Source organism: Oratosquilla oratoria, chromosome 42, assembly GCF_046742065.1.
Source record: "Oratosquilla oratoria isolate Oo_2021 chromosome 42, ASM4674206v1, whole genome shotgun sequence".
Taxonomy (NCBI): Eukaryota; Metazoa; Arthropoda; class Malacostraca; order Stomatopoda; family Squillidae; genus Oratosquilla; species Oratosquilla oratoria.
In genome coordinates, this window is record NC_134818.1 from 43,254,405 (window position 1) to 43,266,904 (window position 12,500).

General features: G+C 33.7%; 1 protein-coding gene across 3 annotated transcripts in view; it reads left to right on the forward strand.

Annotated features, from left to right (window-relative positions):
* LOC143021323 (gamma-glutamyl hydrolase-like) overlaps positions 1-694 on the forward strand; it is a 511,265-nt gene extending 510,571 nt beyond the window's left edge. For all 3 annotated transcript variants that reach the window (XM_076178730.1, XM_076178732.1, XM_076178731.1), the window contains exon 9: positions 1-694. This exon is cut by the window's left edge and continues 1,662 nt beyond it. The gene's annotated coding sequence lies outside the window, so the exon portion shown is untranslated.
* Positions 695-12,500: the final 11,806 nt, after the last annotated feature.

Below are 12,500 nucleotides of genomic sequence, written 5' to 3' on the forward strand. Positions count from 1 at the left end.
CTTCGCTTCAACCACAAACAGCATGGGAAACCACCATGATTTCCTTTCTAAACAGTTCCTAATAAAGATCATAATAATACTTGAGGAAAAGATGAAACATATCTATATAAAAACATGCACATTCAGATCAATAAGCAAGCGCTCCAGGACTGTCCACCAAAGTCTCCTAGACATCAGCCCTACAGAGAAACCCTTCCTACGTCAAGCAAGAGCACGATTATGTTCATACCATCTCTCAGATTGAAAACAGTACTAACACAGAATAGAGATGGCCAAAGAAACAAACTACCTTAGGTGCAATCACCATATAGAGGACACCAAGCACCTTATCTGACATTACCCAACACCATCATTACCCATACAACACAATGCATCTTCTTTGAGTGACTTGATTGTTTGACTGCATTATTTTAGAATTTATCATAGCTAATGATAGAACTTTTAGATACACTATCATAATTCATTCAAATAAATGACATGAAGAAAAATTGTTATATCGTCAAGCTTTATGAAGTTAGAATTCTTTCAAATAAAAGGGGGAAACATGTTATCCTTAGAAAAATTTTCATCCATACAAATGTATACTTAATATGTTGAAAATCTAATTGACTTTCATTTCTTCCTATTTCCAAAAATAGTAGTAATTTCTACATCAACTGGGAGATGAGTTTACGTTCGGGATTACAAAGAATTAGTTTACACACACGCATATATATATATATAAATATATATATATATATATATATACACATATATATATATGTATGTGTGTGTATATATATATGTATGTATATATATATATATATATATATATGTGTGTGTGTGTGTGTGTGTGTGTGTGTGTGTGTGTGTGTGTGTGTGTGTGTATATATATATATATATATATATATATTATTCAACCACAAACAACTTTTAATTCCATGCCATCGCAATCGAGACTGAAGAATCGCTCGATGGAGACATTTTGTTGGAAATTGAAACGTGGACGAGCCGAGGATTTGAACCCAGCTAACCCGTAACAAAGTTACAGTGACTTAAACCAATGCGCTATCAAGAGAGATATAAGTTGAGTACGATTTTCTTATATTTGTATGCTCGAATTACATACATCTACACGAAATATCGCGTTCAACCCACCTCCGCTATGATATTGCATTTAGCTAGTATGTGCACGTGGGATAGATTATACATCTACACTGAATGGTTCCCAGCGATCAATTGATATTATTCAACCACAAACAACTTTTAATTCCATGCCATCGCAATCGAGACTGAAGAATCGCTCGATGGAGACATTTTGTTGGAAATTGAAACGTGGACGAGCCGAGGATTTGAACCCAGCTAACCCGTAACAAAGTTACAGTGACTTAAACCAATGCGCTATCAAGAGAGATATAAGTTGAGTACGATTTTCTTATATTTGTATGCTCGAATTACATACATCTACACGAAATATCGCGTTCAACCCACCTCCGCTATGATATTGCATTTAGCTAGTATGTGCACGTGGGATAGATTATACATCTACACTGAATGGTTCCCAGCGATCAATTGATATTATTCAACCACAAACAACTTTTAATTGCATGCCATCGCAATCGAGACTGAAGAATCGCTCGATGGAGACATTTTGTTGGAAATTGAAACGTGGACGAGCCGAGGATTCGAACCCAGCTAACCCGTAACAAAGTTACAGTGACTTAAACCAATGCGCTATCAAGAGAGATATAAGTTGAGTACGATTTTCTTATATTTGTATGCTCGAATTACATACATCTACACGAAATATCGCGTTCAACTCACCTCCGCTATGATATTGCATTTAGCTAGTATGTGCACGTGGGATAGATTATACATCTACACTGAATGGTTCCCAGCGATCAATTGATATTATTCAACCACAAACAACACGTGTAGATGTATAATCTATCCCACGTGCACATACTAGCTAAATGCAATATCATAGCGGAGGTGGGTTGAACGCGATATTTCGTGTAGATGTATGTAATTCGAGCATACAAATATAAGAAAATCGTACTCAACTTATATCTCTCTTGATAGCGCATTGGTTTAAGTCACTGTAACTTTGTTACGGGTTAGCTGGATGCCAACCGTCAGGCCCTGGTGTTTTATTAACTTTGAGTTTGTCTATACATCTTTTAATTTTTTCTTTTGTTATATTTACCGTAGTAAGTTTACCCCAGACTTTTCACAGGTTTCAGTTTGGAATTCACTTTGAGGTGTTTCGTTTACGAATACCGAGCTAAAATAATTGTTTAAGATATTACACATTCCTTCATTTGAATATTCAAGTTGACCGTCAGCAGATAATAGTGGACCAATGTGATTCCTAACAACCTTTTTATCTCTAATGTAACTATAGAATTCTTTGGGATTCTCTTTGGATTTATCAGCGATGTTCATTTCGTATTGTCGTTTTCTTTTCCTTATTGTCTTTTTTAAATCTCTCTGTATTGATACATAATTTTCATAGTCATTAGATGCACCCGAGCACTTATATTTCTTATAAGCCTGTCTCTTTTTAGCAATACTTTTTTCAGTTTCTTTGTCGAGCCACTTTGGGCGAGCCTGATTTGGGGGACGTCTGTCCTTAAGGAATGTAAGTTTGAATCATCTTAGTGAGCGTATTTTGAAATATTTCCCACATCTGATCTACAGGTCTTTCGTTTAATTTTGCCTCCCAATCTGTAAGCTGTATAGCCACCACTCCGTCCCGTCACTTTCGCGCGCTTACTTTCGTTTTGCACGTCTGTTAGTTTTTCACCACTGTCTTCCGTTCTTCACTTTCACCTGCATTTTTCTTGTCACTTATTTCTGTATTAGTTACATGTTTTTAGAGAGTAGGCCCTGCACCTCCAAGTATTACTGTTTTTAATTTCTTTATAGTGTATTTCAGACGTGTGGATATGAAATGTTTGTAGATTTTCTTTTTCTTCTCGAATACCGGCTACACTGCGTATTTCTATAGGTACAAACTCTGAATCCCGTGAGAACACGCACTTTAGGTCATGGATAAGTCTTGCAGTGACGTAGTAATTTCTTTAGTTTCATTATCTTTAACTTTATATTTAAGATCCACCCCAAAGGGCGTGATCTTAAAATCGTGAACCAATTGAATTTTCTCCTCCACCCTTTCTCCAATCAGATTCGCTGTTACAAGTATATATGCAATATTGTTTACTTAAGCAATCCCAGATCTCTGCATAACCCACTTAGGTTACAAGTCAGCAAATCATTGTAAATATCACCAGTGGAATCGAGTTCCCGGCTGCTGTTTATAAACATAAAGCTGAAAGCGAGTTTGTGCAATTCCTCGCCTTCTTGCCTTCAGGTATTATGTAAATACATAAACTATAGAAATATAACACTCTTCATCTAATACTCTTTCTACTCACTTGTCTACCAGCCTCTTAAAGGGCTCGGCAGGTACCACTTGGTCGTTCCAGCTAACCATTTTCAACTACTCTCTTACAGGACTTTGGGATCTTACAAAATTCTGGAAATGCACATTTGATAAAAAAAAATATTTATACAAGGAAATATTAGAATTATATCTGCATAAACTGGCTAAACAAGGTTAAAAGAAATATCCTTCAATGGATGTCATCAACTTAATAATAACCCAAAATATACAAATACTCAAACATGTACAAATGTAACACGAAATACCTGCTGATCCTTAAACATCCTACTAATGTTATGAAAACAAAACATTTTGATACATATATAAATTGTTTCAGCAATTTGGTTTGCAAAACTCACTACTACCAAGGTCTGAAAATGTCATAATCTATCAATAACACAATCAGGGAAAAGTGTCAAATAATATTAGATGTCTTCCTCCTTCTGAGGAGAAAAGTACAGTTAAGAAAATTACATTATTAGAAAAGTTGTTTGTGCTGGATGATTTTTTTTTTTTTTTTTTTTTAAAGATGATGAGTTGGTTATTTTCATATTACATAGATTATGTACACAGTATTAACCACTTCGGAAGGATGACGCCGGCGTAGGTGTTTTGAGGCACAAGTACGTACACGAGGATGCCGGCGTCGGCATCTTGATTATATATATATATATATATATATATATATATATATATATATATGTATATATGTATATATATTGCAGTTGTACATGAGTTACCCCCGGATTCTGTGAACTAGTTTGATCACGTTTTCTGTTTATTATTACTCAGAGTAAAAGAGAACGAGTAACACAGCAGTGACTTTATACTTCATAATGCGAGTAGTGTGATGAGTCCTACGTTTGGCAGCCGATGCTGCGCGCAAGAATTTGAGTCGTGCTGAAGTAGTTAAGGGTGTTAACAATAGTGTAGAGTGTGTCTGTATGCTTTTTACTGTTGTCAGAAACTGAGGTAGTATATTCAACTGACTTCAGTCTAGAACATAATGTATTCTCTTGTTATGTTTGGGAAAAATAGAAAATGTAAATTCGTTTTGAAAATATATACTTATCCTGAAGTTGTAGCAAGAAATTGACACAATAGTGAAGTTTCATAAGAATTTTTAATGTTTCTTGGGACACATAAACATAATCTTACAATATTTAATGGCGTAGTTTTACATTGGCAAGGTTCCAGGTCTTCAGGGCTGACCAAGGCTCCAGGTCGTACTAGTTTCCAATCCCATGCATGCATGGGGAATGGAATATTATAGTATAGGAGCAGATTTAGATGTATTTCCTTTTATCTCAGCATTTCAATCAAACTTCTATATATGTATAAATGTCTTTCTTCATACCTGGCCAAAAGTGCTTAAATTGTGCTTGTCTATAAGTTTTATTCTTTCTTGGATGAGAACTACAATCACTTTCATGAAGTAATTTCAATACCTCTTGTACAAAAGTTTGTGGAATTGCCAACTGATTAACTTGGTCTCTAGAAATATCCTCCCCACGTACACCTATGTTTCTATACAAAAGTCCATTGTTCAAATGAAATTCCTCTATCTGATATCCTTTTAGTAGTTTTGGAGGAATACCTCGTGGCCTCATGAAATTCTGAGCTACTTTTTCCCAAGTCTTATATTTTCCCTTATTATAGCTTCCTGAACTAATGTAACTAGTTCCTTTATACTGAAAATGATATTGATCAACCCTGACGTTGGTTGGCTAATATTTCTGGATAGTGCATCTGCTGCAATGTTTTTCTTACCTGGAATATATGCAAACTTAACATCGTAACACCGAAGTGTAGTAAACCACCTAGCTAATCTTCCCCTAAGATTCTTATGTTTGAATATGTTCTGAATAGCTGTATGATCAGTCTACACTCTGATTGGCTATCCCAATATCATATCTCTAAAAAATATTTAATGAATATATCGCTGCTAATGTTTCTCTTTCGTTAATGGAGTAGTTTCTCCCTGTACTATTACATAGTCTAGATGTTTAAGCTATCGGTTTCAATTTTCAATTTCTCTCATATATCATTATGCCTCCTAACCCTATGTCAGATGCAGCAGTACAAAGAATGAACTCCTTATCATAATCAGGAAATATTAAAACTGGAGGACTAGTGAGTTTATCTTTCAACTTGTCAAAAGTTTGTTGTTGTCCAGATCCCCAAATAAACTTTGAATCTTTCCTCAACAAAGAACTTAAAGGATTAGCTATGCCTGTATAACTCTTAATAAAATTTCTATAATACCCTGTCAATAACAAGAAATTTCTAACTTTTTCTACATTGTCATGAATTAGATAGTTCTTTACTTCCTCTACCTTTGAATTCAGTGTGCTAAGTCCACGTCTGTCTATTTTATATTAAAAAAAAATAACACTGCCCTGTCTGTCTATTTTATATCCCAAGTAAATAACACTGCCCTGCTCCGACTAGTCTTGAGAGTACCAAATCTAATTTCTTAAAGTTCTCAGTCGCTGTTTGGGAAGTTATCAAACTACCATCTAGAACTGTATTCATTAATCTCATGTAAGTTAATGGATGATTACATAATCCAAATGCCATTTGTTTGAACGCATAGTGTCCCGTTGTTGTAGAAAATGTTGTATCATCCCTTGAATCTTCATGCAACTCGATTTGATATCTATAGTGCCAAAATACCTATCCTGAGTTCCCAAACTACGAAAGATATCTGCTGTTACCGGTAACGGTAATCTATCAAGTATTGTTTGTTATTTAATTCCCTATAACCTATAACTGGACGCATGGTACCACTTGATTTTGGCACCAGAATCAATGGGAAATTCCATTCAGTTAGACGAGGTTCTATGATATCCTGCGATAACGTTTCATTGATCAATTTATTCACAATGGCTGGCTTGAAATGTGGTAATTGGTAGGCAGGTACATAAATAGGTTGAGTCCCTGGTTTTAGTTTGATCTGGTGTTTTGAAACAGTTGCTTTGCCCAAGGCGTCCCCGGGCAAAGCAATTGCTATATTATGTGTCACAAGTAATGCAATTAAGCTTACTTCTAACTCAGGACAATAAGTAAGTTCTATTTGACTTATATTTCTCTCCCAATTCTGTTTATTCCTGAATTCAACAGACTGATGAAATTGGTGATTCCGCCTTCTCAGTTCTCTCATTTAGAATTATAATGGGTCTTATACAGACTTGAAAACATCCTATTTGTGTACCTTTTCTTGAGACTATGTCTTCATTCAAAGTACTAATCACTAATATTTCTACTTTGTTCTTGTGTGTCTGATAAATTCCTGAGTTCAATTTAAATTTTTTTATCCTAAATGATTCTGGGATGGTTAAAAATTCGGAGTCTACAGTGACTTTTTTCAACTGCATTTCTAATCTGTTAATTGCTCTGGAGTGTAATAATGTCGACTTTATTAAGCCACTTTCCACAACTAGCAAAGCTGCATTTGAAGTTGATGAATTCTGGTTTATTTCTGGGATTTCTTGAACACTTCAAATGGTTCAGTATACGTGAATTTTCTCTATTTGTTTTATCTGCTCTTGAATAGACCGCTCTGCCCCGCTACCAATCAATCTAGTATTGTTATCTTCCCTATCTATCTCAATAGGTTTTCTTATCACATATAATGGTTCTAAGTCTGATTGATTTGAAAATGGGATTAACTGTATCACTGAGATCTATAATTCAGCAGGACATATGATTATGCCCTTTTTTCTCATAGTTGCAAATCTTATTAATAAATCTCATGGAAAAACAAATTCTTCTATAATTATCACTGGAATGTTCAAGTGCTCATTTCTGTATAGAATAGTATCTAACTTAGTCTTACCTAATGCTTCTAGCTGACTTCCTGTTAGTCCTTGTAATGAGTAATGGACTGGTTCCAAGATTTTCACTCCCGTTTTCAATTGGAAACTTTGCTAGTTACAACATTGACTACAAATTCCGTATCAATAAATATTCACATAGGCTTATTTAATGTTTTACCCGCAATGAGGGGGTCCTATAGAAGTCCCTCTAATTATTATAGTCAATTTACAACTGTCTTTGGCCTTGGTATTTTCTTTCACCCTTCTATCACTCTTGTTGCTAATACAATAATGACTGTATTTGTATGGTTAGTTTTGTAGTGTTGTTTCTGGGTGAATACGAAAATTTGGCATTATTCTACTATCCTTTGTTCTAAATCCTACTCTCTGGTAATACAAACAGAAAGATGGGTTTCTAGAATGATACTCATCATGACCCTCATATTTGCAGTTCCTACAAATAGTCTTATGATAACACTCATGTGCTTTATGCCCCCGTTGGTTACAATTGTAACATTCAAATCTAGCATTCCTTGAAGAGCTTCTAACTCTATGTTTAGATTCCCTGTTTATGTGGCCACTCTTAGTGTTCCTAGTTCCTGTTGTCATGACATATGGACTAATTGCTATATTTTCTATATACCCCTGAAGAAGGTAATCTATCTCCCCTAAGTCCATTGTTTGTTTAAGATCACTATACAGCTTTTTTGCAGTTATCTCATCACAATTATGTAGCAATAGTTCAAATGTTATTAACTTAATTATCTGAGAAACTTTTAACTTATCACTAGACTCTTTCTGTCCAGTCTGAAACCTTCAACATAGAAATCATGTCCTTAGACCATCTATCTATTTTTTTTAACATTCTGTGTTATTTTAATTGCTTTTTATTTTCTTTATAATTCTAACCAAAGACCTGAAAGGATCCTGATCAAACTTTGAGTTAATTTTTTTTTTTTTTTTTTTTTTTTTTTACAAAATGCCTTCTTATAATTTCCATATTGGTTTATAGGTTCCATTTGCTGAAAATTTATAATTAGCCTAGCCCTACCTTTCTTAATATCTACATTTTTTTAATGTTATATGTTCTTTTTATCCTCTGAAACATTTTGTCACTATTATTCTATTAAATAAATTTAAGAACCGAAAACATTGTAATGTTATTACAGGAGGGAACAATCTCATGACGGAGAACTTCCGTAGCCATACCTTCAGTTGTTAATGTCGATTTGAATCGACTGCTTTCTTTGTAGTCGTCCCCACACGTACATCAGCCTTGTTTACTAGCTTATCCTCCTAGTAGTCCCCTCGTTCACTACCTCGTCCTCGTTGTATTCCCTTGTTCACTAGCTCTTCCCTCGTAGTCAGGCTGCACTGCGTGATTTGCGTGCACTGCGTGATTGCGTGCACAGTATGTTTGCGTGCAATGCGTGATTGCGTGCACAGTATGTTTGCGTGCACTCCGTGATTGCGTACACAGTATGTTTGCGTGCATTTCGTGGTTGCGTGCACTTCGTTGTTGCGTGCACTGTTGATTGCAGTTCTCTTCACACTCGTAGCCGTATCTTGAACTAATTCTATGTAGCACCAGTCTCTTCACATAAGCACGTATCTTGCACTAATTCTATGTAGCACCAGTCTCTACACATAAACACATATCTTGCACTAATTCATTAGGTGTAGTCTTCTTTAGTAGCGTTGGGTTTCACCCCTACCTGCCGCCACTCTCCTTCGCCATTTCCGTACGTCTTTCACATTCAATTTTCACCACTGTCTTTAGTCACTTCCCCTTTGTTCACTTTTACCCACCCTTTTCTTGTCTCTTCTTTTTCTGTATTAGTTACTGATTTTTAGAGAGACGGCCCTCTGCCTACAAGTATTCCTCTTTTTAATTGCTGTATGGTCTATTTCAGACAAGGGGGAATGAAATATTTGTAGATTTTCTTTTCTATCTTGAATATATATATATATATATATATATACATATATATATGTATATATACATATATATATATATATATATATATATATATATACATGTGAGAATAAACACCTTGTGAGATCGAAACCTTTATTAGTACTACGTTTCGCTTGTTACAGCTTTTTCAAGTACTTGAAAAAGCTGTAACAAGCGAAACGTAGTACTAATAAAGGTTTCGATCTCACAAGGTGTTTATTCTCACAGTCTTGTCGGCTTTTGCCATTGTGATTCATATATATACGTACATAAAATATATACATATATAAATACATATATGTATATATATACATATATATGTGTATATATATGTATATATATGCATATATATGTATATATATGTATATATTTATGTATATATATACATATATATATATATATTTGTATATGTATACATATATATGTATATATAGATGAGTATATATATACATATATGTATATATATATGTATATATATATATATGTATATATATGTATATATATACATATATATATATATATATATATATACAAATATATGTATATATACATATATGTATATATATATATATGTATAAATATACATAAATGTATATATATGTATGTATATATATATGTATATATATGTATATATATATGTATATATATATATTTATATGTATATATATATATATATATATATATATATATATATATATATATTTCTATAGGGTACATATATATAGTTCGTGGACATTCATATATATATATGTATATATATATATATATATATATATATATATATATATATATATATATATATTTCTATAGGGTACATATATATAGTTCGTGGACATTCATATATATATGTATACATATATATATATATATATATATATATATATATATATATATATATATATATATATATATATATATATATATATATATACGAGGAATTCGCTAGTGGACAGCGACATTAATCAGATAATGTCATGACCATCACGCAAGGATTCGAACCTGCGCTGTACATGACGACAAGAGGCCCCCATGACTACCGCCTTACAGTGGTCGAGCGGTGTAAGGCGGTAGTCATGGGGGCCTCTTGTCGTCATGTACAGCGCAGGTTCGAATCCTTGTGCGATGGTCATGAAATTATCTGATATATATATATATATATATATATATATATATATATATATATATATATATATATATGTATATATATATGTATATATATATATATATATATATATATATATACGCTGCCTTTATTTTACACACGATTGATAAGGTAATAGTCAAAATGTTTAATTATAACATACATTGGAGCCAATCTTATCCTATTAGTCACGTTTATCATTGTAAAGATGTTATCGGTTCATGTTTTGTTATCATCCTCAGCTCGCCGGAGTCAGCATAGTTTCAGCAGTCCCGAAGAGGAGCAGTCCGCCCTCGTGTACAACTTCAATCCAGTGGCTATGCCCAACACTTCCATGGAACAGGTCTACTTCTTTCCTCTGGATTAGAGCCACCAATAGTCAAGAATTATACTCTACAGAATTTGACAAAAACTTATAGGTTCTGACATACTTATACATTTTCATTTACAAAGGTTATTTCCTTAGAAAGACAACAATTGTATAAAAAGAGTTGATCAAATGTTTTATTAACGAAATTAGCTTTGCTTATCAATTTTGAAGGAATTACCAATATTCAACCTTTTTGCTGTTGAAGGGATTTCTTTCCACTACATGAAGCCGCCTCGTGGCAACTAGAATAAAGGTTAAAGCCGTAAACTAATGCAAAATAATTTTAATGATGCTTACATGTTCTTAATTATATCTCGCTTTTATGTTATAGCATTCAACAGATTTAACTTACTAGCAGAGGAAAAGGTTGGACACCCGTACCGTATCGAGACCTGAAAATCCCATATGCAACAGGAAACTTCATCAGACTCCCCAATCCGCTCTTTTTCCTTACGTCTGTCAGGAGTTGCGGAATGAAGGGTTTGGCTCATAGACTCACTATCACTGTCTCATTTCCTTCTAATTGATCTTTACCTCTTTTATCTTTTTTTCTTCATACAATAATGTTAACATTCTGGTGTCTGCCATACCTTTTCTTTCTACCTGCGGTCATCAAAACCAAGCCAGGCTCTTATACATACCCAACATATACAAAATTGATAAATTACACACATATATCTGTGCAATTCAATACATGTAGGCAATGGGCTCATCTTACATGAACTGCACTCATAAATATTAAGCAGTACTCAAAGAATTGGATCTGTAGCTAACTGCATATAAAAAAATGAAACACAAAGCACACTGCAATAGAACATCAACGGCATCGTAAATAAAAACGCAGACCTACAAGTATTTCTACACACATCGTATACTTAGCAGTTATATAGAAAACCCAATCCACACTAGTCAAATCACTGAATACACCACAATTAAGGAAGGCAAACTCCATTACAAAGGTGGATTCACAACAAACACAACAGCATACCGCTCTAAAATAAATCGGGAAATATATGAATATATTAACAAATAAATAAGTAGGTAAATAAATAAATAGATAAGCAAATAAGTAAACCCCTAAACAGAGATAAACTAATAAATAAACAAATAAAAGTAAATAAATATGCAAAGTATAGATAAATAAAAGAATTAATAAATGAATATGCAAGTGAAGACATAAATACAAAACATAAACAAATAAATAAATAGATAAACAAATAAAAAATGAATTAATAGATAATCACAACGAAAATAATCGCAACCTAAATAAGTGTAAAGAAAATAACTTAAAACACCTATACCACCATCTACATCAGCCCCCGATTTCTCAATACACTAACAAACCACATACTGCCAGGTGATATGAATGGACACAACCCACTACAGCTACACATATAAACTGTAGATCATAGAAGAAACAAAATACTAAGACAACTTCCCAGCCTAAGCATGCTCAACCTCGGAGAACACTCCACAAGACAACTTCTACAATACAACCTACAAGAAACGTCCCCATAAAGAAAAATGTGCTCACCTTCGCTTCAACCACAAACAGCATGGGAAACCACCATGATTTCCTTTCTAAACAGTTCCTAATAAAGATCATAATAATACTTGAGGAAAAGATGAAACATATCTATATAAAAACATGCACATTCAGATCAATAAGCAAGCGCTCCAGGACTGTCCACCAAAGTCTCCTAGACATCAGCCCTACAGAGAAACCCTTCCTACGTCAAGCAAGAGCACGATTATGTTCATACCATCTCTCAGATTGAAAACAGTACTAA